This window comes from Neofelis nebulosa, chromosome 1 (assembly GCF_028018385.1).
Source record: "Neofelis nebulosa isolate mNeoNeb1 chromosome 1, mNeoNeb1.pri, whole genome shotgun sequence".
NCBI classification, from domain to species: domain Eukaryota; kingdom Metazoa; phylum Chordata; class Mammalia; order Carnivora; family Felidae; genus Neofelis; species Neofelis nebulosa.
The window spans coordinates 187,504,653-187,510,356 of NC_080782.1; the positions used below are offsets into that span (position 1 = coordinate 187,504,653).

Genomic DNA, 5,704 nt, shown 5'->3' on the forward strand with positions numbered 1-5,704 from the left:
AAATTCCTACTAGAAGAGATAACCCATTAATTTCTATATTCTATTCATTAGAACCAAGTCACTAGGCCCAGCTTACATATAATAGGAGGAGCTTATGCAATGGCATGAATACTAAGAGGAATTATCATTGGGAGTGATGTCCCACACTGTCTGCCACAGCCCCAAGGAGTGGGAAGGAGAAAGAGTAGGAGACTCATAGCAGACTTGAGAAACATATTTAATGTTACAATTTTAAAATTAACTGGTACAAAGCTAAAGTAACATCTGAAGGATATCTCAGCAATATTTAACTTTAACTTTTATTTATTTAACTTCATATTTCTTAATTTATCCCAAATATATGGAAATTTCATATCCTTTACTCAGACCTCATTTTACTGATTCATGTTCAGCAAATATGTTTATTAACATATTTATGAAAAATGCTACAATTTATATTGATTCAATTTATATCCAGAATAGGAAATACCACTCTACAATTAATAACAAAAAGTTATATTTCTGGTGACTATTAAACCACTCGTTTCTTATCTCTTCTCCAGTTGAATATTTTGAATATAATTTGATATTTAAATTTTTTGACTTATTAGAATACAGAGTTGTAAATATAAGTTTCTAAAGGCTCTTTCCTTAGTCTATTATAGTTTTATTTCAACATTATTTACACTTTTATTTCTTTATTCTATTACAGTTTTATTTCAAACTTATATAGCTAATATTGATGAATTAAATCCAATGACATATAAATCACAAAGCACTGCCGGATGACTGACACCATGTATAAGAAACCTACCAGGGAACCACAGGCTAAGGACACAGATTGAACTGGAAAAAATAACACTTAACTATAAGAAGTATGTCTAATTATATACAATGATTAATGTGATTCACTCAGTTGTACGATTTATTTCTTGTTCATGATTTTGTGGCCTGAAAGCAGTACTGTTCTGCTACAGTATCAGGCAATCATAGCAAAAATTGCCTAGCACAACACTGATTAGCAAATATTAACAATGTATTCTTAAGTACATTTATAACAATTCAGTTTAATGGGCAATTGATTTCTCAGTATTAATGTGATATTTTGAAATGATCTCTTAATTTCCTTTTCAGTTACTCTATTGTTATGGAAACACAATAGATTTTGGCATGTTGGTTTTAGTATCCTGCAACTTTAGTGGATTCAGTTATTAGTACTAACAGCTGTCCTGTAGAGTCTTTTGGGTTTTCTACGTATAAAATCATGCCCTATGCAAGCAGAGATAAATTTATTTCTCCCTTTCCAATTTCGGTGCATTTATTTCTTTTTCTTGCTTACTGTTCTAGCTAGTGCCTCCATTATTATGTTGAATAGAAGTGGTAAAAGTGCGCATCCATGTAACTCTGGATCTCAAAGGAAAAGATTTCAGTTTTTCACGGCTGAATATGCTGTTAGCTAGGAGATTGTCATATGTGGAGGTAAATTCCTTCACGTAATTTGTTAACAGTTTTTTTTTATCATGAAAGGATGCTGAATTTTCTCAAATGTGTTTTTCAGCATCTACTGAAATGATCATATGATTTTATTATTTCTGTTAATGTGGTGTATCATATTAATTTATTTGCACATATTGAACCATCCCTGCCTCCCAGGAATAAATCCACTTGGTCATGGTATATGATCTTTCTAATGTACTGCTGAATATGGTTTGTCAATATTTTATTAAGGATTTTTACATGTCTGTTCATTTTGGGCACTGGCCTATAGTTTTCTTTTCTTGTAGTGTCTTTTTCAAGCTTTGGTTTCAAGGTAATGCTGGCATCATAAAATCAGTTTGAGAGTAGCCCTTCCTCTTCAGATTTTTGGAATAGTTTGACCAGTATTGTTATTATTTCTTTAAAGATTGGTAGAAATCACCAGTGAAGCTTTTTGGTGTTGGGATTTCCTTTGTTGCAAGTATTTAATTACAAATCCAATCTCCTTACTCACTATTGGTCTGTTCAGGATCCCGTTTAAAAGAGCACCAAAAGAGCTGTGCACTCTGGTCCCACAGCCGGGCCATGTGCGCAGCTGCACTCCCTGCCACCAGCCGGCAGTTGCAGCCCCCAGCGCTCCAGGAATGCCTTTCCCAAGGGCCTGCTGGCCAGGGACGAGCCTGTGAGCCTGGGTTCCTGGGGGCCAACATGCTGCTGACCAAAAATGCGGTGTCGCTCCGAGGTACAACTATCCAGGACTATGCCCAGAACAAGCATCAGCAGCACCTCTGCCAGGGGCCTGGTCAATATTTGCTTCCCATGCAAGCGGTGCTGGCATCAGGAAATGCCAGGAAGGAAGAGATCCTGAATTCCTTCAAGTTCCTCAGACCTCAGAACAGGTTCGAGCCCAAATTCATGCTTTCTGAGAAGTGCGAGGAGAGTGGTGCACAAGGGCACCCCCTCTTCAACTTCCTGCAAGAGGCTCTTCCGGCCCCCAGTAATGATGCCACTGCTCATGACCAGCCCCAAGTTCATCACCTGGTTTCCAGTGTGATGTAATGATGTCACCTGGAACTTGGAGAAGTTCTGCTGTCCCACAGACTCAGCTGTGCCTAGGGAGCCCCCCCCATCCCTGCTGCTTTCAGTCACAGCGCTCTCCCCTCTGAGGATTTCATCCATGAATGTGTTTACTTGAAATATGCATGGAGGAATGCCTGATGTCCAGGAAAATTCCTTAAGATGGGCGCTTCTTGTCCATCCTAACTCCCCACTCCTCAAACCAAGGCTCCTCACTAATAAAGCACTGGTTGTCAGGAAAAATAAAAAAGAATAAGATACTTGGGTAACCTTAACCAAGGAGTAACCAAGGAGTTGAAAAAACCTCTAAACTTGGAAGTACAAAGCACCAATAAACAAACAAGCAAACAAAAAACTTAAAGAGACATAATAAATGGAAAGACATTCTGTATTTATGGATTGGCAGATTTAATATTATTATAATGTCCATATTACCCAAGGCAATCTATAGAGTCAATGCTATCAAATGCCTATTCAAAATCTCAATGGCATTTTTCAGAGATAGTCCTAAAATTGATATGGAATCACAAAAGACCCCAAGTAGCCAATGAAATCTTGACAAAAACAAAGCTGGAGGCATCATATTCCCTGATTTCAAAATATATTACAAAACTACAGTAATTTTAAAAAGTGTGGTACTGGCATAGATAAATATGTACATCAATGGAACAGAATAGAGAGTCCAGCAATAACCAATACATATGCAGTCACCTGATCTTTGACAAGGCTGCCAAAAATACACAGTGGTTAAAAACACAGTTTCTTCAACCAATATTCTTGGGAAAACTGGACATTCACACACACAAAAATGAAATCAGACCCTTATTTACACCATAAACAGAAATCAATCAATATAAAGACTACCATGTAAGATCTGAAACTATAAAACTCTTAAAAGGAAACAAGAGAAAATCTTGACATTAGTCTTGGCAATCATTTCTTAGATCTGACACCAAAGTGTTAGGTAGAAGCTGGATGTGAACAGTGGAAGGAACACCCCAGGCAGAGTCTCAAGTCCTTGAATGGGAATGAGACAGAAGGTAGAGGCAAGGACAGTGATGGAAGAAAAAAAAAAAAAAAAAAGCTACACACTAGAAGCCCAGCATAGCTCCTACCAGCCCAGAGAGAACCAATAATATCCAATCCCAAAACAACCTTGGGTCTGCTTCCACCGTGGGGAACCTGCCTGCTCTCCCACCTTGAGATTGTACTTTTGCTTTAATAAAGTGTTTCGTGCTTACTACTTTCCTTCTGGCTGTCTTTATTCTGAGCACGGATACCCCACCTGAATCTTCTCGTGGGGAATCCAAAGACCAAGACCTCCATTCACAACACAGACACTCCCCAGTTCCTGAAAAAAGCATAGGCAATGAAAGCAAAAACAGACAAGTAAAACTACAGCAAAATAAAAAGCTCTGTACCACAAAGGAGACAACAAAATAAAAAGGCATCCTATGGAATGGAAGACAGGATCTGCAAACCATACATCTGACAGGGTATTAATATCTAAAATATATAAGCAACTTAGACAACTCGATATCAAAAACAAATAAGAAAATAAATAACAAAATAACAAAATAGAAAAATGGACAAAGACCTGAACAGATATTTCACCAAAGGCAAACAAGTGGCCAAACAGCTGACAGGAGTACGAAAAGATGCTCAGCATCAGTCATCAGGGAAATGTAAATCAGAACCACAATGAGATATCACCTCACAACTGTCAGTCGTGCTATTATCCAAAAGACAAAAGATAAACAATGTTGACTAGGATGTGGAGAAACTGGAACTCTTATTCACTGTTGTCAGGAATGTAAATTGGTGCAGCTGCTATGAAAAACAGTATGGGGGTTCCTCCAAAAATTAAAAATAGAACTACCAAATGATCCAGCACTCCCACTTCTGAGTACGTATCTAAATGAAATAAAATCAGGATTTTGAAGAGATATCTGCACTGTCATGTTAACTGCAGTATTATTCACAATATCAAAATTAGGAAACAATTTTAGCATCCACTGATAAATGCATGGATAAAGAAAATGTGGTATAAACAATGGAATAGTATTCAGCCTTGAAAAAAGAAGGAAATCCTGCCATTTTTGGCAACATAGATGAATCTAGAGGATATTATGCTAAGTGAAGTAAGCTAGTCACAAAAAGAGGAGAAAATGCTACATAATTCCACTTAAATGAGTTATCTAAAGTAGTCAAACTCATAGAGAGTAGAATAGTGGCTTCCAGGGGGTGGGGGCAGAGGGAAATGGAGTTGCTGCTCAATGGATATAAAGTTTTAGTTATACAAATGGATAAGTTCTGAAAAATCTATGTAAAACTCAGTGCCTATATATAGCTAACAATATTGCATCGTGCACTGAAAAATTCTGTTAAGAGGATAGATCTCACAGTGTTTGTAGTACACACACATACACAAAGGGCATAAGAAAACATTGAGAGGCAATGGATATATTTATTACCTTTATTATAACGATTGTCTCAAGGATGTATGCATGTAACAAGCTCATTAAGCTAGACACATTAAATATGTATAGTTTTTGGTATATCAACTATACCACAACAGAACTTTTTTTAAGTAATGATATCTTAGCAAATTTTTGACAGTATACAGAAAAATTTATCAATTAAAATATTATTTTAAAGTCATGTAGCTGTAAAGATTTCAAGAACAATTGAAAGATTATCATTACATATTTGGTACCTAAATGAGTTTAAAATTCCTGTCAAGTAAATAAGCATTTTTAAAAAATCTTATATGCAGGGCGCCTGTGTGGCTCAGTCAGTTAAGTGTCCAACTTCGGCTCAGGTCATGACCTCATGATTTGTGAGTTCGAACCCCATACTGAGCTCTGTGCTGACAGCTCAGAGCCTGTCTGGAGTCTGCTTCAGATTCTGTGTCTCTCCCTCTCTCTCTTATCAAATAAGATATAATAAATAAATACCATGTGGCAAGAGGGCTTTCATGAGAAATACAAACTAAATATGATGAAAAATAATAAAAATTTATGCTAAAAAAGAAACCAATAATTCAGTAGCATAGTTCAAACTTTAAAAATATAAAGACACTATATGAAATCTCTTTTATGTAATCCATTAAAAATGTATTCAATAACTATACTGGTGATTAGTCAAATTCATAGAAAATATGAAAAGGACA

The 5,704-nt window shown here is 36.4% G+C and overlaps 1 pseudogene; it reads left to right on the forward strand.

Annotated features, from left to right (window-relative positions):
- Positions 1-2,040: 2,040 nt before the first annotated feature.
- On the forward strand, positions 2,041-2,650 carry LOC131490078 (glutathione peroxidase 1-like; annotated as a pseudogene).
- Positions 2,651-5,704: the final 3,054 nt, after the last annotated feature.